The sequence below is a fragment of the Engystomops pustulosus genome, chromosome 9 (genome assembly GCF_040894005.1).
Source record: "Engystomops pustulosus chromosome 9, aEngPut4.maternal, whole genome shotgun sequence".
Lineage (NCBI taxonomy): Eukaryota > Metazoa > Chordata > Amphibia > Anura > Leptodactylidae > Engystomops > Engystomops pustulosus.
In genome coordinates this window covers 55,296,647-55,318,696 of record NC_092419.1, presented here as the reverse complement: position 1 = coordinate 55,318,696, position 22,050 = coordinate 55,296,647, and the positions used below count along the sequence as shown (strand labels likewise).

General features: G+C 40.9%; 1 protein-coding gene across 4 annotated transcripts in view; it reads left to right on the top strand.

The window, feature by feature from the left end:
• The first annotated feature begins 630 nt into the window (after positions 1-630).
• Positions 631-22,050, top strand: part of NEXMIF (neurite extension and migration factor) — a 311,906-nt gene continuing 290,486 nt past the window's right edge. For all 4 annotated transcript variants that reach the window (XM_072125212.1, XM_072125214.1, XM_072125211.1 and 1 more), the window contains exon 1: positions 631-1,054. The gene's annotated coding sequence lies outside the window, so the exon portion shown is untranslated. The remainder of the gene's footprint in view (positions 1,055-22,050) is intronic.

Genomic DNA, 22,050 nt, shown 5'->3' with positions numbered 1-22,050 from the left:
TACATGTGACCGCGGCCTGAATGTGTATCGAGGTGCACTCAACCATAGTGCCTGTAATGTTTACTGAGGAATCAGTAACTTAAGCTTTTGCTATTGGGTGGTGGGATATGCACATAAACCTGAACACTGACTCACCAGTAGCGATATGTGAGGGGTTTCATATTCTATGTGATGTCATTATACACTTATGTATTGCTTCTTTATGTGTCATTTATGTCCACAGTCTATAGTACACAGTCTTTATCACCATCTTGAGATACTTTTTATCTGCTTAGTACAGAAGTGGAGGGGGCACATTTTCTCAGCATCCTCTTTGGCCCAGGTAATATTATGTGGTATGATGCTACACAAGTCAGCCCTTTGTTTATTATATAATTTTTTGTGTTTTAACTCCTTCCTTCCCCTTTGAAAGGCCTGTCATTTTGCACTGAGTTTTATATGTACAATATCCATTGTTCTGTACTTGTATCATTTAGTCTGGATGTGCGCTCTGTTTTTATGTTGTGTCTTTTCCATGTATGTAAGGTGTAAAAATCATGAGCACGTTAAGGGTTAACCACGTGCCTCCGCACCCCCCAGCATCCCTCCACTGCACGCGCCTGCCTCCTCTGCGCGCCCCCACCTCCCGGGAGCGCGCCCTTTATGACAGGTCGCTGCGCGCTCTCGCTCTGTACCAGAAGAAACAATGGCAGTGCCGGGCACCGCATGATGAGGGGCAGAGATGCCAGGTCCTGAGCAGTAGCTGCAGTACTACTAGTGCTTCCCCAGCATCCTCCTCCTCCCCCTTCTTCTCCCGGGACACAGGGAGCAGGGTGATGCACAAAGGGCTGTACGCACTGGGGAGGATGCAGCATCCTGCAGGAGGAGCAGAGACAGGGAGGAGCATCCACCTGCTGCAACCGGGGCTGCCAGCCTGTGTGCCACAGTAACTGCTGCAGAGGGGTGGGGGTACAGCACCCGGGGAGCACAGGTCAGGAGAGGGGGCACCATCCACCCTCCATGTGAGAGCCCTGCACCGCACAGCCACAGCATCCCCTGCTCCAGGCATGTCAAGGTAAGTGCTCGCTATGGGGGGTAGCAGGGCACTGCCATGCACCAGGCCTGTGGTACCTTGGCGAGAGATGGGCAGGCCCCATGTATGCCTCCCACTAGCCTGTGTGCCATTGTCTCATCCTTGTATATAGCTTTATGTGTATTTACATGTAGTATATCTCATCTCTCTAATGGCTTTTACTTTAACTTACACCATTTGGTGCAGTTGTTTGTGAACGCAGGGCACAGTAAGATGCCAGCATCAAGGCGCCATGCGCCTCCTATGCAGCCAACCAATGGCAAGGGCCAAGCTCACATAGCCGAAAAAGCCTTCTCCCCTGAGAGCAGCAGCTGCACCCCCTGCTCATGTGCTCAGCCTGACATTTACTTTATCTGCCTGACATTCTCCTCCTGTCATAGGGAACATACATGCAGAGGGTGGATGGATTCTAGAATCCTGCATAATTTACCCTGCAAAAACGCTCTCATTAATTGCATCTGGTGAACATAGGATGGTCCATTCTGGGGGTTTATATGCCTTAAACAGCATCAGCCCTGGGCATGTAGCCTGGCATCGCTATCAGCTATTCAGGTGCAAGAAAGTTGGATTCATGTATTTCTAGTAAAGTTGGTGTCATTATAGTATCAGTATTTTCTGCATGGCTGAGCATATTGTGTATAACTCAGTAACCAATGTATATAGAATCAAATGTAACAATTATAAATACTTTATATAGAAATCATGAACCACTATCATATACACGAGGGTACAGCAGGTGCACAAGAGAGGTGCTGGTTAGACGACTACAGGAACCAACAGGAATTTGCTAGAGGTGCAACAATAGGAACTTTTCATAGTCACAAATAGAAAGTGACCTATAAACCTAGAGACTGGCATCAAAACTCTAGTCACATCGCTTCCCTGTCTGCTGGGACCTGTCTACAATACCTATTTTTTATTATTCTTTAGTAAGCATTTTTGTTCTTTTGAATATTTATGTTTTTAATGTTTTCTATTTATTCAATATTGTGAAATGTTGGTTGTTTGAGTAATATAAAGGCATATATAGATTTTGGGATGGATTTGGTATGTGAGGTCCACATTGGGCCCCTGGGCATCTACGTTGGGGGGGGGGGCTCTTTACCTGGTTACAGCTGCCTCTTGACAGATTGAGTGGCACGGTGCAGTCATGCTTGGCGTATTTCATGCAGAACATGGTCATGTTTACTAGAGGCCTGATGTGGGAATGATTGAGAGCAGAGGTTTGTTAAACAGCAATATACAACACCCATGGTACGACTATCATTTTGTGCATAATGTGTTGCTCTTAGCACTTGTGATATCCAAGCGGTAATGTGTGATACAAGTGGATTTTGTCTTTGCCAAAGGCCATTGCTGTTCCCTCTCCTTCCCTCCACGTTCTCATGCCTTCCTTTCTTATGTGCTCAGCCTACAATTTGTAGTAATGAATTTCTCTGGAGCGGTTACAACCATGCCGTGATTTACTGGGCAAAAATGATATTTCATAAGGAAAAATAATGCCAAAATAGAAACATGGGGTAGTGATCATTTACATATTAACGAGGTAGCTGGCAAATAGTCGTCTAAGTGAATGACTGCTTGGAAAGGATACCAGGGAAAAATTTGGTTGCTAATACAATTAACCATCTGTGTCAAGAGCCATGGAAATCTCCACCGGGAACATTCAGTTACAGTGTCAGATTCCTATCATTTATGGATATCAAGATTAACCCTTTTCGCTTTGGGATGTTTAGCTTGAATTATTTCTAATGATACCCTTGCTCATCTTATTACCATAACTTTAAATGATTAATGCGGTAGTTCCGCAAGGTTTTACACAGGACTGCAGATTAACCTACTGCAATGTGGTGAACTAATAATGACATAGTCGTAGGTGAAAGTCATCAGGAACGCAGCAGTATTACAAACGTACTACAAGTGATCAGTGATCACAAAGAAGCTTTATGTAGTCTATGCATGTTCTTGCTGTGTATGTTCTCTGGCTGCTTTGACATGGCCATTGGCCCCATTCAGCTATGAACCAGATGTAAACAATCCTGACTGATCGATGTGCTTGTGTGCTCACCTGAAATGAAAAGTCCTTATGTAAATTGCTTTGCAGATGATTATACTCCAAAACAGAGCTTGGCATTTGTTTACTGTTGCAGAAACATGAGCTAGTAAGCTGACTTTACTGTATAGGGATGTACAATGCAGTGGGAATAGACAAAAATGAACACTGCAGGGTGAATTGTTATTGTGCAGGTATTGTACCAGTTTTTCTATTTGGTTTTTAGTTGTAGTATTTGGTTGCGTCAAAACTGCATCAATAAACCTAAACAAACCCTTTTTGGACTATACAGCCCAACATTTAATCTTATGCCAAGTTCACACCTGAATTCAGACCACCATTATTAACTTCTGTCACTAAAACGATAATAGTGGAAGACTAACAGATCTGTCAATAGGTCCATGGATTTAAATGGACCTTTAATATCTACTGTAGAGTACACTTGCAACGCTTCTGGCAAGCTTTTGCTATTTGAGAAGGGAAAAAAGCGCTGCAGTTTCCAATTTTTTCCGCTCAATTAACGGAATCACCAACGGAAGCCATTGAAAGCCCATTAATAGCAATGGACAGTTTAACGGATCTGTGAGGGCGCGTTCACACGTTGCGTTTTGACCTGCGTTTTCATTGCGTTTGAAACACATATACAACAGCTGAGGAGAGGTGATTTTCCTAATTACATCACTGTTAACATGTCCGTTTACAAAACGCATCGTAAACGCGATGTTAACGCATGCGTTTTGTTAACGTATGCGTTAACATTGCGTTTACAAACGTAAACGGTAATGTAATTAGGCAAATCACCTCTCATCAGCTGTTGTATATGCGTTTCAAACTCAATGAAAACGCGACCAAAACGCAACGTGTGAACGCGCCCTGAGACTGATCGAGTCTTCACATGCTCGAGTCTGATCAGTCAAAATTGCTGCATTTGCTGTTCAGAATGTCTGGCCTGGATGCTGAAAAACTGGAACGGAAATCTGCAGCTTCTCGGCATTTGGGCTGGTCATTCGGGCTGACCCGTCTCACTCATGTGAAGCAGCTGTAACATTGGATATAAAAATTCTGCCTTTGGCCGGCGCCACACAGGGCGCTTTGTCTGCGCTTGCAAACGCAAACGCAGACAAAGTCGCGCCCACCGGGGCGGGCCTCGGCCCGATCGCATCGGCATTTCTATGGAAACGCCTGCGATCGGGAACGAGCCGCCGGTGTTTTGAGTTAAATTAACGCAAAATACCGACGGCTCGTTCCCGATCGCAGGCGTTTCCATAGAAACGCCGATGCGATCGGGCCGAGGCCCGCCCCAGTGGGCGCGACTTTGTCTGCGTTTGCGTTTGCAAGCGCAGACAAAGCGCCCTGTGTGGCGCCGGCCTTTGGGTGAAGACACACATGGCGTTTTTGAGCCGTTTTTGGGCCATTTTTACTAAGTGTGTTTTCAGATGTTAAAAAACGCATCCGTTTTTGAAAACGCATGCGTTTTTGTCCGGTTTTCCGAATTTGCGCAATTAAAAACGGACAAAAACGCATGCGTTTTCAAAAAACGCATGCGTTTTTAAAAAACGGATGCGTTTTTTAACGCATGCTTTTTTACGATCTGAAAACGCACTTAGTAAAAAACGGCCCAAAAACGCCATGTGTGTCTTCACCCTTAGGCCGTTTTTAAAGGAAACCTACCACTTAAAAGTGGTAGGTTTATACACATATACATGGCACCAGCTCAGTGTGAGCTGGTGCCAGAGCATATTTTTGTTAAGGGAACAAAGCCCCTATGTTAGAATTATAAGTTATATTAACTTATAACTCGGCGCACCGCACTTGGGCTCGGCGCACCATGCGCGCGACCGTGCGTGCGCCGGATTGTGAAGTGCAGGAGAGCCGGTGACGTCACCGATCTCTCCGCCACACGCGCGCCTGCGCAACTTAGCACAAGGAAGCAGGCCATTTTTTAAAAAACTCATACGTTTATGAAAACCCGTCCTTTTTTGACAGTTTATGGCCGTTTTCCAATTATCGAAATTAAGATAATTGGGAAAACGGTCAAAAACGCATGCGTTTTTAATGGACTGCTTAATAACTGCCTCAACACGGGTTCAAAACGCCACGTGTGCCACCACCCTTTGGGTGATGCCACACATGACATTTTTGGTCCGTTTTTAAGCATGTGTTTTCAGTCCGTTTAGAAACCCTTGCAATTTGAAAACACATACGTTTTTGACCGTTTACCAAGCGTTTGGCTGCCTACAACCTGTTTATCTTTTAAGAAAATTGGGAAAACGGACAAAAATGGTCAAAACGCATGCTTGAAAATGGATTAAAAACGCCATGTGTGGCATCATGCTTACAGTGTTGATCCAGAGGAAGGTAAAATAATGCATAAGGGTATTTGCACATGTTGCAGAATGGCGCTAGGATTTACCCCAGTGGTAACCGGCAGACATTGTGCAAGTAATCTTTTGCTTGGTTTCTGATTCATTTAGTGCTGTCATTTTTCCACAGTGCGGTAGGTGTTTCAGAGTTTGCATTGGTCATTTTTGCACCATGTTCCGCACAAATAATTATATAGGTGCGCGCTGCCCCTAGAGCTAAAATGTAACAGTAAAGTCCAAGATGTGTTTTAAAGGCTTTATTTTTATGGACGACGCGATGCCACACGTGGCGTTTTTAGTCCGTTTTTAAGCATGCATCAGTTTTTCACTGTTTTTGTCAGTTTTTTAAAAATTATCCTAATAGATAAACAGGTTGTAAGCAGCCAAACACATGCTAAACGGTCAAAAACGGATGTGTTTTCAAACGGACTGAAAACGCAAGCTTAAAAACAGACTAAAACGCCATGTGTGGCATCACCCTAAAGCAGTCCTTATGAATCCTTGAGTCAGTTTTCAATCAAACAAAATGTAATTCCTATTACATGTGATATTTATCCTTCTATAAAGGCATCCAGGCCTCTCTAGAACTTGTCAAATCTATCAACTCTCACAACATCCTTAGGTAGGGAATGTTCTTACAGTAAGGAATTCCTGTCTGTGGGAATGGTAAAAAATATCCTTTCTTTATGTGTTTTTATGTTTTGATTTTCGTAGTTTGTATAGTATATACCGGTATTATAATTTTTTTTTTTTTGTAGTTTATATTTTAGTATGTATTTAGTATGTTAAGTCAAATGTTAGAATATTCCCACAGTTGTTACAACAGACACACTTTATGGTTGCCTATCAATTAGGGAGAACACTAGTCATCAGTGAAATGCTTATAAACATGAAGCCGATAGAAGATAGGACATTGTACCATCCAAGAGCCCCTTCAAGACAGGACATGTTATTCTGAGGACAGACACAGCCACTTCGAGGACATCCTTTTTAATTTATATTTATGGAGGGTCATAAATTCACCACAAATCCTTTACCAAGGTGAATGCAGCAAAATTAGTCCTCAGATGAATGTTAATCACTACATTGATTGTACTAGCAATGCAGAGGACAGCTGATGGAAGTAAAAAAATATATAAAAACACAAAATAATGACACATTACCCAGTTCTTATGTTCTATCAAACAAGGATATGTTCCTCATTAAACACAATTTTGCATTTCATTTATAGATTATTTCTATAAAGTTTGTAGGTACATTGTATTTATTGTTTTGTACTGATCCTGTGTAATTCCAGAGCGGAATTCCCAAATCTACAGATGACACCTCTACATGTATATTGGTGTTTTGAGGGGGATTTTTTGGATTAGTATAGTAGGGACCTATCCTTAGATTTGTAGGGTTCATCTGTTGGCACTCCTCTTTTCAGCTGTTTTTAAAGGGAGGTTGTGAAAGCACTTCAGCCATTTTATTTATCTCGGTGTCTACGTAGTAGTCGCAGGAGAAGGTTTAGCTTTAACCGTCAATCCCACTAGTATGCAATGTGTATAGCAAACAGGTAAATAGACCTTGTTAAACAATGAAGACACACCACTGGTTGTACAAAGTGTGCACTCCCTTTTAACAGCGGATCGGTGGGGGCGTGGCCTAACCTCAGGTTATGCTATCAATTTACTAATCCTGTAAAATGTTTATGCAGTGTATAGCAGTGTGTGGATGTAAATTGATGACTGTTATCATTTCTGTTCTAGTTTTAAAGAGGCCAAAGCCAGTCTTAAAGCGGTTTTCCCACCAAGCAAGTAAGGCCCCATCCACAAGATAGGGCCTAACTTGCTGATCGGTGGGGATCCCAGTGATGAGACCCTTACAGCTCACTGAGACCCCAACTGATCTGCGAGTTAGGTCCTATTGTGTGGATAGGGCCTAAATTGCTTGATGGGGAAAACCCCTTTAATAACTGCAAACATAAAAATGAGAAATGTCCTTTGTGGGACTTTTTGCACAAACATTCTCAACCTTAAAAGTCCAATTTTTAAGCTGCTAACTTCACTTTTAAAAGGTGAATAGGAAAGTGGACATTGTTAATATGCAGTGGTCTACAATTTTGTTCATATATCTCCCACAAGATCCAAACTCGTAGGGATCATGGACACAAATAGTTTTTTTTTGGTCTTATATGCTGTTTTCCAGGCAATCACATGACCCCATGTACTTCTATAGGCTCATACACATGGTTGTGGTTTTCAGGGCCCTAAGTATAATCTGTCTTTACTTCTGGAGTTTTTGTGCTCTGCTCATGAACACGTGCTTGTGCAGGTAGCCTTAAAATAAGGATATTGATTGATAGAAGCAGCTAAAAAATGAAAGTCGTACTGATCTTTGAAAATATGTTTCAGACCGGGGTGTTTAGACTAAATATTCTGCTGGCTGTGTTATTAGGAATTAGAGGTAATTTTATTACTTTAGGAAAGCTGCATAGGGTTCCATATTGAAACCTAAAGGTGGTGTATTTTTTAAGGAATATTCTTTGAGAACTCCATATAGTCCTTGTATTTCATAGTTTTCTAAATAAGGATTTCTTGACCACTGGCTGTACATGTATGTTCAGGGACTACATTAGAATACAATTCTGTTGGATAAATCCTCCCATTTCTATGACAAGAAATAGAGTAGTTAAGTAGTTATTCATAGGTGGTTATGCTCTTTGATGCATTTAATCCATGGATTACTACCATGTGACTGCAGGTCATGTGACTGCTCTAGAGGCATTATTACGAGGGGTACAAACAACTTGCCAGGCATCCATTACTTGTGTTTCCATTATTTTTCTCTGGCTGATATTATATTCAACACATTTTCTTTGACAGAATGCGATGCTCTGTGCTACTGTAAGCCATTATATGCTATATATAAAGAATTGTCATAGAGGAACACTTCTATATAGTTCATGCGCCATAATATTTTTCACAACAATGGTACACAACGCGATGATGAGTGTGTATAGGGCTGTAGTCACCAAAACAATGGCGCACTGTATATCTCATCTTGTGGACCTATGTTTTAAACCCATTACACATCTGTTAACAATGATCTATCATTTACCTTTATTTAATACTCTTTTGGTTAAATAATAGGTTCCCTAGGGGAGAGAATAAGCGAATGATATGATGGGATCCACAATTACAGTAGATACGGACCTTAGGGTTGAGAGGTAATATGAGTAATTCTCCAGTGGTCCAGCAAAGTTTTCTTTAATCATTTTATAGAAATTCTAGATGGAAACTGATGCCAGAAAAGATCCTGTTTTTTATTATGGAATTTTTTTGCTTGTACTATTGGGAGCAGTGAGTGGCTTCAATGAGGTCTCCTGTTCATTTGTGTGCGAATTGTGCAATTTCCAGTTTCCCCTGTGGGGGTGCTGCAGTAAATACATTTGACAAGACTTTCCTTACAAGCTCTGCTTGCTGATGCTCTCTGCTATGTGACGTCCTGTTTCTTGCAAGGGTGACTAGAGATGAACAAATCTATTCCTACATTCGGTACAAATCTGGCGATTACCAGGCATCAAATCGAATCCAAACATTTTAGGACTTGCTATATACAAATCTTGTATATACAATTGCAGAAGTCTAACAGATCTGTTGATATCAATAGATTTCAAATGACTTATTTGTTTCAGTTATTGTCCACTTGCACAACATCCGTTATAATAATTTAGGGAAAACTGAAAATTAAAATATTCTTAAAAATATAATGACACAAGATTTATTTTTTTTTTTAAATAAAAGGTTTCTATGTTCTAGAAGACTACGGGGTTATATTTTCCAGGACAATTGGAGCAACATTGGTTTGGATCAAATAGATTCCAACCCAAATTGAAATTTGGGAAAGCTTCAGCAAAGGGAATCTTGAATGATTCGCTGAACTCTAAAGAGGACCCTTCAAAGAAGCTTTGGCTCTCCAAAGCCACCCAGTTCTTTATCTTACCAGACGGCACACTGCATACATCTACATATACACATGCCAAGACACATGATTGGTGGATTGGTAGATACTGTTGCCAGAAATGTACTATTTTCTTTTTGGTTTTGTTTCATGTGAATAGTAAGTTATTCTGAGATCACTAAAAATATCAAATTAACTACAATGATGGCCCAGCAGGGTCACATAGCCCTCTGTCTTATGTCCTTCCCGATATATTGTGTGTATTGTCCATGGTCTACCAGAATTATCATGGGTATAAAAGACATTAAGATTAAATGGGGTTAATTTTCAGTGAGCTCTGGAATCTTTTGCTGCAGATTATCTTGCATTACTTATATGTTCAACCCATTAAAAGGTATTACAACCTCCAAAGTACAGTTTGACATTGCTAATGGAGTTTGGCTGCTAAGTAGTCCCTGGAGTCCCGTTTCAGTTAACTGTATTCTATGTCCTTGCAACAATAGCAAAATAACACTGTGATGGGGTTTAGACTGAGAAAGACAGCTGTGTGGTTTCCCTCTTTGTTTATACCTAAGATTTCCCTTTAGGAACAATAAAAAGAATGCTGTCTGGGCTGGCGCTAAAGGTTTCATGCAAAGTCAGTCTGGATTGTTTGGGATAATAGACCCCACTCCTTACAATACAAGCTACTGCAGACATTGCATCACATTGGGTCAAGGAATGCATGCTGGATTTAAAGGTCTGCTGGTTTAGATGGCTCAAATAATACATTGGCCCACATTCATCATGTGTAGTGTGCACAGTGCACCAGATTCAGGATTTCTGGTGCACTTTTTTCATGAATCTTTCACTCCCTCCACTGCTCCGACAGAGTGCACTTCTTTTTTTAAATGCACCTTTAACATTGAGCGTGTGACACATTTCTTTGGGATGATAAATGTGTTGCATGGTGCGCCTGTGCAGAATTTTGTGTCACGTTCTTAAATACCTGTGCAAACAGTTTGCATATAAAAGAACAAAGTCCGACAGAAAACTGGGGCAGGGCCTTTAGTAAATGTGGCCCAGTATGTTTCTGTTGTCTTGTGATGTTAAAGCTGGATGGGTTGCAGAGGTTTTACAACATAGAGGGCCAAGCGTCAATGTCCGCTCTTAAAAGTTTTTTTTTTAGCATTTTAAAAGTTGCTTGGTTCAAGGAAATCTGTCGGCAGTTTTGCCCATACAAAGTTTCAGGCACTCTTGGGTATTGGCCCTGAATATCTGTGTAACTATACATTTATATATGTTGGTGAACTTCTATAACTGTGCTCCAAGTCCAGCTACAATCCTAGAATATAAATTCATTTTTCATAGTCCTGCTACTAACAACTTACTCAAAGGTATATTTACACAGATTTCTAGGGTTGATATCTAGCACTGTCTGAAGCTTTGAATGGTCACAACTTCTTACAGATTCCCATAAAAGGTTAATTTTCTAAATGTCCTCTTACTTGAACACTCCTGGTCCATGTGGAAATGAAAGTAATGGTTAACACCCAGACATCATGTGACTTGAAAAATCACTTTCCTCTGTAGGAAGATGTTGTTCATATGCACTTGGTCGTTGAGTCCAGTGATTGGCTGAGCAGTGAACATCATCATGTAGTCACTTCAGTCTCTTCAGAACTAGAAAACCCTTAAGACCAGAGCAAGGGACATTTAGAAGATGAGTTATGTTTTAACTCTCTTTTATAATCATATTTCTCAATTTTGAGATTACTGGTCTGATTGACTTATGCCCATATTTCTGATATCACTGCTCTTATTTGGCCTTGTATGGCATCGTACAAGGACTGACTGTTCAAAAAGGTATTCTTGAACATGCCAAACATCTCTGCCTGCATTGTGCTCAGGGGTTGAGGTCCGCTAGACCCATTTGTTTTCTTTTTATTATTTTCCTTTTTTGGAATTTTTGACCTCATGCTGCTCCAAAAAGAGCTTTGATGGCCTTTAATAAATATAGAGATTTTTTTGGCACCTACTGGGAGGACATTTGTTTGTAACATTTTTTTTTTAATTTCAAAATTTTTTTTTGTCCTTTATTTCCGACCAAAGCGGCTGCTATTACCGTGTTTTATCCCTTTATATTGCAAGTATTAAACTCCTGACCGAAGCAGGGTAGGCACTAAGTTTAGAAACTTTTTAATGAGCTGATGCCCTTAGACTTCCATACAATGCCATAGTAGCCCAAGTTGGATATTGCTATGACTGCTTAATGTGAGTGCATTAGTTATGGAAAGCTTCTGATTTCTAGTCCTTAGACTTAAATTAGAAAGTAATTTTTTTTTTCATCTTTTTTTTCTGTTCAATTGAGTCTGATTCTGTGTTCCTGTTTTTAATCATTTATTAACTCCTAGGGCTGGGGACACATTGGGCCGCAAATGACATTCTGCATTGATTATGACCACAGCAGAAAGCATCTGAAATTTTCTTTTTTTATTGTGGCTTTAAAGTGGTTTTCCCTTGAAAGAAAATTCTCACATTTCTATCCCCTAGTGATGTTAACACAATAAAGATAATTTTAACCCTTTACTTTACACGTTTACTCAGTTTTATTGTTGTTTTAGCTCCTATTTCTCCCTCGGCTGCTCAGTGTAAAATCCCAGGGTATGAGCGGGGCCTCTCTAGCAGACACATTGGGGGAGATTTATCATAAGTCTTAGCAGAACTGGGGTGACAGTGTGCTTAGATTATCAGGGTACAGGTGTATATACACTTTCATCTTGCTTCTGTCATTTTACTGACACACTGACACACTGTGTCACACTGACACATAAAAAGCGAGATGAGACACATCAGAGCATTAGACTACACATAGCCTATAGGCCAGTGGTGGCGAACCTATGGCACGGGTGCCAGAGGTGGCACTCAAAACCCTGTCTGGGGGCATCCAGGCCTTCACACCAACAGACAGGACTCAGCTTCCTCCTGTGGTCCAAGACCATATGCCATGCTCATCGCCATTTTAAAGCAACATCCTTGGCTGCCAGGACTACAGGAGGAGTGGGAAGGTGTGGATAGAGATGGATAAACGTTGGAGCTCCTGCTCTGGGTCCCCTGATTCTTCCTTTTCAGGGGACCCTGGATGGAAGCTACAATCCAAATTTCCCCATCATCTTTCTATTGTATTGGTGAACTTAGGACGCCAATATAATTGAAACCTGTGATACAGCAGGGATCAATAAGCTACTAGTTAAATTGTCATGTTGGCACTTTGCGACGTATAAATGGGTATTGGTTGTAGTTTGGGCACTCTGTCTCCAAAAGGTTCGCCATCACTGCTATAGGCTGTGACTATCCTGCAGCAATCATTGCCGATGTTCCCAGTCCTTAGTTTAAATTTGGAAACACCACCATTTATGACTCCCGAACAGCATTCCAGAGCATTTGCCTGATTAACCCGAGGGACAATTTCCCTCCTATACTCAATCTTTAACCCCCCTCCCCCAGACATCAAGTCGTGATTTATGGATCAGTGGGAATCAGATTTAGGCTGTGAACTGTTCTTGACGAGATGGGGACATTGTTGCTCCATTCTAGCAAAGGGCAGCCAGCAGGTATTATTGATGGACACCTCACTTAGGTTACTTCATAGAGTTTATTACGTTCCCGCTCATCTGGCAATTATGTATCCCCAGCTACCCAATACCTGCTTCAGAGGCTGTAATGCTCTGGGTGATATGTCCCACATCTGGTGGCACTGGCCCCTGGTTGCCTCTCTCTGGAACAATGTAAAGACTCTTATCCGCACAGCATTAGATAATGCAACCCCTGTAACCCCTGGTGTACTCCTTCTAGGTGATAAACCAGCAAGGGTCAAAAATAAAGTTCATTGATTGACTAGTGCTTGCAACTAGAATCCATATAGCTGCAAAATGGAAAACACCGGATCTGTAATTTACCGCTGTGAAACACAATAAACCTATTGATGTTGTTTGAGAAGATAGAGACGACCAGGACAGACACACTTCCTGTATTTGAAGGTATTTGGAAGCCCTGGATCACTGTACAGGGTTCACCTACCCTTGAGAGGGCTCTGACTTTGTCCCCTTAAGGACACTGATAGATTATACATGGCTCATCGATTTTTATGCTTGTTACAATTCTCACCTTTAGCGACCACCTATACTGATCTTGTACTAACTCCATCATCAAGTTAATCCAACCCTCCCCAACCCTTTGCCCCCCCTCCCTTTTTCCCCATTAATTTGTTCAGTTTGTTTAATACAGTTGCTGATTATGCATCACTCTGTAATCACTTCTATGAGATCCTCCTGCGAGGGGCTTATGTTATGCCATGACCTGTTATAAGGCACTGTTATGCTTTTAATTCAATAAAATCTTGTTGAAACTAAAATTGGAGACACCACCATTAATTTCAGAGTGTTGAGGATCTCACTTGCAGCACCTGCTTTTTAAAGTGGTCACACTGCTTCGGAGACTATGTTTAGATTACTGAATATTATACCTTTTACAACCTTCCTTTACATACATTAGCTATAGGAACTATGGGGGGCATTTATTATTTTTGACGCTAGTTGTTCTTTTTTGGTGATGTGAATGAGATGTTATATAGTGGTGCACGGTCTTAATGTGTTTGGGGTAAGAAGAACAAATGAGTGTCAGAAATGTGAAACCACATTCATGAACGGGTTACAGAGATTGTAGACTTGCTTTTTGCTGGTCTAATTATGTGCCGAAAAGTGTTGGGAAACTAGAAGTGCAGGAAAAGTGTAGGAGGTCAAAAGCTCTGCCCAAAATGAGCAACAAATAAGATTGCATGCCAGAGAGAAAGTTAAATTGTGCCGCTGACGTATAATGTATATATTATATATAAGACTTATATGGTGCACAAGGTGTAGGAAAAAAAAAATCTCCTCCAAAAAACAGTCAGAAAGTGAATGATAAATGCCCTCCTACATGTAAAGTATGTTTAGTGTACAGAGTAGTGGTCTGGGCTGATGCACACAGCCTTGGTTTCCACGGGCCCTTGTTTGATACAACTGCTGTGCAGTCCACTCCAGTGGCGCACAAATGGACCTTGCAGGCCGTTGACTCACTGGAAAAAGCACATGTTCGTTTATAGGTAGCCTAAATAGTAATAGTGATGCAGCTGCCATAGTCCTTAAAGTATAGTAAAATATGTTCCCATTTGCACTTATTTTGATTAAAAGGGTCAAACTTTTTTACTATGAGAATTGTCAATCTGTGGAATAGCCTGCCGCAGGTGCTGGTCACAGCAGGGACAGCAGAGAGCTTCAAGAAGAGTCTAGATGCCTTTTTACACCTAAATAACATTGATGGTTATGTTAGAATTGTTTTCTGTAAATCTCTGCCTCATCCAACCCCTCCCCTTCCTTGGTTGAACTTGATGGACACGTTTTTTTTCAACCTTATAAACTATGATACTATGATATAGTTAGACTACCCGCAAATGAACAAGTGCGACGTCAGGCCTCAAACAAGGACCCACGGCCCATTGTTTGTGGCCCGTGTGTCATTGGGGTGTGATATCTATGCCTATGACATTGGAAAAGGACTATTGGAGCCGCAAACATGGTCAGAAATAGGACCTGTTGCATCAGGTGGACCGTGTGTATAAAATAGATTGAAACAACGGATAGTACATGGCCACAAATATACGGGTGTGCATTTAGCCTGATCTCCTCCTCACTCCTCCTCACTGACTTGGTCCAAAATTATGGAAACTGACAAATAGCTCTTTTGTGACTCAAAAAAAAGTACATAGACGTTCATGAAGCAGTGTAGTACTGTAAGGCACGTTCCACACTTGCGAGTGTGATGCAATGAACTCGCTTCAGACTCGCAACGCATGCTGCCTACATCTCCCGGCCTGAACGCTGCAAACCTGAACTAAACTGACATGCTGAGTTCAGTTCCGGTTTACAACGTTTGGGCCGGGAGATTCAGGCAGCACGCGTTGTGAGTGTGGAACGAGCCTAAGAGATGCTGTGTCCACAACTCCCATAGTTATAGAAACAGTACAACTTTGTAGTATTATACATTGTAATCATAGTATTAACAAAAGTAGTATAGGGAATGGCTTTGGTAAGAAATGTCGGGATGAAATACAAGACAACAACCGAATTCACTTGTAATTTGCACCAAAAGACTGTGTTCAGATTTATCATTTTAAGACGGCTCTACTACTACGGTAGAATGGCAAAAGGGACATGGCCTATTAAAAAGGGCGTGGTTTAGCAGCTAAAGTCTTTGCCCCAAAAAATAATGGGCCAGAATTTTGGCACAGCTTTCTGGCTTTAACTAAGGCAACTAAGAGTTGTATGACTAGACAGTCTAGGCAGCCTTTGACTTCATCAGATTTATCATCCAGCATCAGACACATAAAACTGAAGCATAAAACCGTCTTGCCTTAAGACACGTTTGATAAATCTGCCTCAATATGTCGAAATTATTATTCTGGAAACATATCCCAGAGTCGTCTACTGACCAATATAGTATTGCCTCTGTTGATTTATTCTCGCTTGGCCCACCATTGTGAATATCCTTCATCCAGAATGATTGTGTTGGTTGGCACAGTAGTGTTGTTGCAGCACTTTTGACTTGCCGAGAGCTGACCTCTGCTTTTTCTAGACATACCTGTAGGTATTAACCAAACCTTCTGGTGTGTATTGGGTTTGGTCACGGGTTATGGTTACGTTATACTTGTGAATCAGACATTAGCAGAAGTTGGGAGCAGTAATTACCAAAATATGGAGTAGTATAGCTGCCTGAAAATGTTTCTTAATATTGTCAAATGTTCCATCTCCAAAAACTGATACAGACCTGTGTTGGCGCACTTAAAACTTTCTATTTTTTTTTTTATGGATTGCGGTCAATAAATTTAATTTAGACAAATGGGTACGCAACGCTCAAGGCTGACAGACCCTCCCTCCTGCAGAGACTCTACTGTGTGATGTGTTATTTTGTGCTATTTTTAAAAAGGTGTTAGTGCACGAAAAACGTGGCACTTTATAATTTTTACGCCACTTAAAAAACCATGATTTACTACAGATTGTGCACAGAATTAAGAAGTGAACAGGGTGGGGGAATGCATCGGGGGGTATTAATCATTAGGTTGACGGTTTGATGTCTGTTTTTGGAGCTCGGCTGCCCATCAGAGTCATTAAATAATGGCCCTTTTAATAAATGTTGAGACTTTTTTTAAACCAAAAAAGCCCTGGAAATCAAAGATAAATAACCACCATTGAGACTAGTATGATATGCTCCAGTCATCATAATTTCCTCCCTATTATTATGAGCCTTAGTTGTTTTCCTGTAAGCTTTGCCAAAAAATTACCCCCCCTCCAAAAAATGCACATGAATTACCATATTTTTCGGACTATAAGGCGCACAAAAAATCCTTCGCTTTTCTCAGAAATCAAAGGTGCGCCTTATAGTCCAGTGGGCCTTATATATGAACCATACATACAGACAACAGCTGCCTTGAACTGTGCACAGGTCTGCCACCTGCTGGTCATTCATCCAAATAATCAGTTGCGCCTTATAATCCGGTGCGTCTTATATATGAACCTAGATTTTTAGCAGGCATTTATTGATGGTGCGCTTTATAATCTGGTGCGTCCTATGGTCCAAAAAATACTGTATATTACTTTTTTTAACAAGAGCAAATGTCAGGATTCGGGATGAGTGGATTCTCTGGACCACCGTGGGAGGTGTTCCTAGCTGACAACCAAGACCGGAATCTTAGTGGAACCTGGTCTTCACTAGAGCACGGCGCAAAGCGGGATGGTCTTGCTGCAGCAGGGTAACACCAGGTCATTCCATGAGTGTGACTAGCCCGCGGTGGCAGTCAAGGTACCTTAGCAGGAGACGGTCTTGTGGTCAGGTTCAGGCACAGGGTCAGGGCAGGCGACAGAGATGCAAGGTCAAGTCCAATCCGGCGTCAGCAATGGCAGGTCCATGCAGATAGGAACGGGGACACAGGAGCAGGAACCTTGGAACACGGAAACTCAGGAGCAGAAATCACTTATTATTAACCTACAAAGAACACACAGGGAAGCAGAACTCCTGACAAGTGTGAAGATTTATTCACCCAAAGGTTTGTTGAAGTCTGGTTGGGACCCTGCTCGCCGTGCTGTTCCACCTTTTTTTTAATTATAATTAACCTATGTTTGTCTTGTGCCATTGAAGGATGCCACCATCATTGCCTTCCATCAGGGGAAAATAATGTATACCAGACAGCATGGATGGGGATGTAATATTACCACTGTATAAGGCATTGGTTTGGCCTCACCTGGATTATGCCATAAAAAGGATGCCCTGGAGCATCCGTCACAAAAATGATAAGGGATCTGAAGAATCTCAGTTATGAGGAAATATTAAAACAACTAATTTATTTAGTCTAAAAAAATAAGCAACTAAAAGGGGACATGATTAATTTATATACATATATGAATGGTCCATACAAAAAATGTGGTGGAAAGTTGTTCCAGCTTAAATCAAATCAAACAACAAGGGGGCACTGTCGAGGTTTAATCACCAGAGGCAAAAGGGCTTTTTTACTATTTTAATATGTGGAATAGCCTGCCTCAGGCCTTTCTTCATCTAAATAACACTGACCTTAATGTGATAATATAGAATTGTTTCCCTTAAATCCCTTCCTCATCCAATCCCTTCCTTTCCTTGGATGAACTTGATGGACAAATGTCTTTTTTGAACCGTATAAACTAGTGATGGCAAACCTTTTAGAGAGTGCCCAAACTGCAAACCAAAATCCACTTAATTACCATTAAGTGCCAACATGGTATTTTAAGCTGCAACTTATTGCTACCAGTTCTTCCACATCATTCAATTGTATCGGCCCCCGGAGGCCACCAATACAGTTGAAGGAAGGCGGACAAATTCAGACTCTCTTGTAGCTTCTCTCCAGGGTCTCTTTGTGCAGGAAGAATGGTGGGTCCAGCAGGATGACTTTTAAAGATAATGCCCTTCTGTCAACACCTGGGGCGATGGGCTGTGTGCCCATAAAAAGGGCTCTGAGTGCCACCTCTGGCACCTGTGCCATAGTTTATACCAGTGGTGGCGAACCTATGTAACTGTGTTTTTTGAAGAATTAAAATTACAGTCAAATATTGGTAATCCATCATATCCTGGCCAAATGTATTTCAAAAGGAAATCTCTAGGAAGCTCTTATGATGTACCAGATATAGGCACAGTTCAAACAGTTACCTATGCTTTCTCTATAAAAAGGAATCTCACATAAAAAACATATACTATTATATATACTTTTTAACAATAGGAATCAATGAAAATATTTATCTTGTGTTATTTAACAACAGGTTATTCAACACACAGATGTTGATAACTTAAGTGCAGTTTATATGAAAATGTGCTGCTTTTCTTAACATTTTATCCTGGGAATGTAACATGAGCCTAACAGAAGTGGTGATCCATTTTAATGGATTCATTAGACGTCCTTTATCATTGTTTTAGTAATGGAAGTAAATAAATGAGGTCCAAAGGCAGGTGTGAACTGGACAGTCTCAATTTGCACTTGATTTGTCTTGCATCAACCGCTTTGATAAATGAGGTATAGTTTAAGTCTAAATTTACACAGTCTAAAAATGATACAAAATTAGTAAATCCCTTACATAGGATTTCCATGATTATACAGTAGAAGCTTTCCCCTTGTAAACCAAACATGAACTACTTTTATGAACATAATGTCTATGCCTTGGCAGTGCCTTGGTAGGATGTTGCATATTATTCTTATACCGTGGTTCCCTGTACCATAGTTGTAAGAACAATGCTGCCAAAGCCTTTTCTGCTTTTTACATAAAATTTGGCCCATACTTTGAGATGATTTGTGTCATTGGATGTGCCAAGTTTTATGCTGATTGCTTGTTTGGTTGCGAAGATACAGAAAGCTAAAATGACTTTTTTTGTGCTGTTTTTTTGGCAGTTTTTCCCAAAGCAGTTGGGGATGTTAGTGCAAGATTTTTATTGGTTTTTACTGGAATTACAGGAAATGTGATATACTTTTTTTAGAGGATAAAGTTCTTGAAATAAACTTTCTTTCTTTAAAATTATAGAAAATAAATGAAAATATTAAAGGATTATAAAAAAAAAAATATTTTCAACAAGAAATAAGAACAGCAGTAGCAGAGAAGTGACAAATACAAAACCTTTATGTATTTCTTTATTAGGCTTGTTCTTTTTCTCTAAAAATAAAAAAAGCAGATTAAAAATTTGGATCTGACAGGTTGATATAGAAATGATGCCATTTTTGTCTCCATTAAAGGGCCATTCCCATAATAGCTTAACTGTCCAAATTCATTTAGTTAAAGGGAATTACAAAAATAATCAAGCAAGCAACTTTCCTGGGAAGTGCCCGTACATCCTTATAAATTTTATCTGTTGTCAGGGGTTTCTAGATATAGGTTACGGGAAGTATAAACATAACAAAAATAATATATTTGTTCTATACTGACTCTTCTCCCTCACTCCAGCTCAGTGCAATATCACCCACCACCATCGCAATGTTACATTGACCAATTTCGCACCCATTACGCCTACAAAAATAGACACCTTGGAAATAGAATTACGCCTTGGAAATTGAATTTTGGAGAGTATAACAAATTTGTTACTTTAATATTCCTTGGAGCCTACATTCAAAAACCTAATTCATGACAACCCCTTTAAGATGGGAATGCCTATTTTCTAAGATCGTATTTAAGGATTGTACATTACAAGATAACTGCTTATATATTGGTATTATTAAGTATATTAGTCCTCCATCCATTTGTGCTAGTTCAATGTAATTTTGTGTCTTTTCTACTTGGGTAACTGTTTTCACAATTAAAAGTTTTAAAAACTTCCAGAAATGTTTTTCATGAACAAATCATCCAATTTTTCTGTTTCTTTTTGACTATGTTCCTAAGTGCCACTGGCTGTGGACAGTCTGGATCAGCGTGGATGATGATGTAAGCCGACACCTGAGAGTGGAGATTAAGTGGAACCCGGTGTTCACCACAGCCCGCGCTAAAGCGAGTTGGACTTGCTGCGGCGTGGTACCACCAGGTTGCTTCACAGGCGCGACTTTGTCCGTGCTGGCAGCCAAGGCATAGTGCAGAATCCTAAGGCAAAACCGTGGTCAGAGTCAGGCAAGAGGTTGAGACAGGCAGCACTGGATCAGAGTCGGGGACATAGCGGTAGGTCAGGGCAGGCAGCATGGGATCAAAGTCAGTAACCGAATCGGGGTCACAACAGGAAATTGCAGTATAGGCACAAGGCATAAATGGCAAGCATTCACAATGGCTATGAGGTACAAAGATCCGGCGGGGTGTGCAGGGAGAGGCTGGGTTATAAGGGATTCCTGGGAATAGTCAGCACCAATCAATGGTGTGCTGGGCCATTAATTATTCAGGAGCTGGTGGACAGCTGAAGCAGAAACAAGGATAGGTGAGTCGGGGTGCTGGAGCACGGAGAGGGGCTCGGGCGAGCCCGCAAACACGCGGGAGTACCCGTGACACACACACACCTTGCATTGATGCGCAATAAGAGTGGGCGGCGGCCTATTGACCACTGTATTTTTGTTATACTAACTTTATGTACTGTATAATGATTGTAATAATCTGAATTTTTTGATAGTGAATGGAATACTTCAGGCTTTCTACATTCTTAATACTTTAGACAATACTGTCTTTAGCTGTTATAACCTAAGATAAGCTGTGAAGGGCTTCTAAAGATACCGCGTGTTAATGAATATTTGAGGCACCCTCGCTCCCTGTTATATTTTCATGCTTGGTGCTTACATATTTTAGTGCTTCTCCACAGACTTGCGAGGTGTGGATGTCAGATTATTATGAGTCTGGTACAGTTCACAAAAAACGCTGTGAACCAACATATGAGAGCATCTTTTCTTGGCCTTGTCTTGTTGTGTATTCCTGAAGTGGAATTGTCCTTCCGCTCACCCCTTTCTAATTCGATTGCCCTCTTTCTTTGTGGACCCCGGGGCTAATACTTGCAAGGACACATCGGGGGATATTAATCAGAAGTTGATGCATGGATACAACGCTGCCGGCTTTATCAATGCACTATATATAATACTGTTAGCAATGCAGCATCACTATAAGAGGAAGAGATTGCACCTATGCATTGGTCATGATCTAGTGTCCGTGCATATTCAATACAGCTGGAGACGTGCATGGATTTTAGATGTAAATGTAGACGAAGAAGGGCATGAACAATTAGTCTGATCTCATTTCTGCGGCAGTGGAGTGAGATAGAAGTAAACGATATTATGCTTTGGGTAGATGACATTAGAACAGTTTAGCATCAGCTCATCCTTTATTAGTTTCATTTCTAAGGGCAATTTACGGGCAAAGACGTAAATGTGAGAAAGAGTTGCCTTTAATGTTGCACAGATATCCACGCACTGGAAATATGTCTGCAATGTAAAAGTCACTTCTTATTTTCTCTTAATCTTATACAGAAGAGTCCTGATTGTTACAAATATAGTATTATTCTTAAGGAATTGAGTAACATAAGCTCCTGCACATATAGAGGGGCATTTATTATTTTTGGAGCAGGGTGGC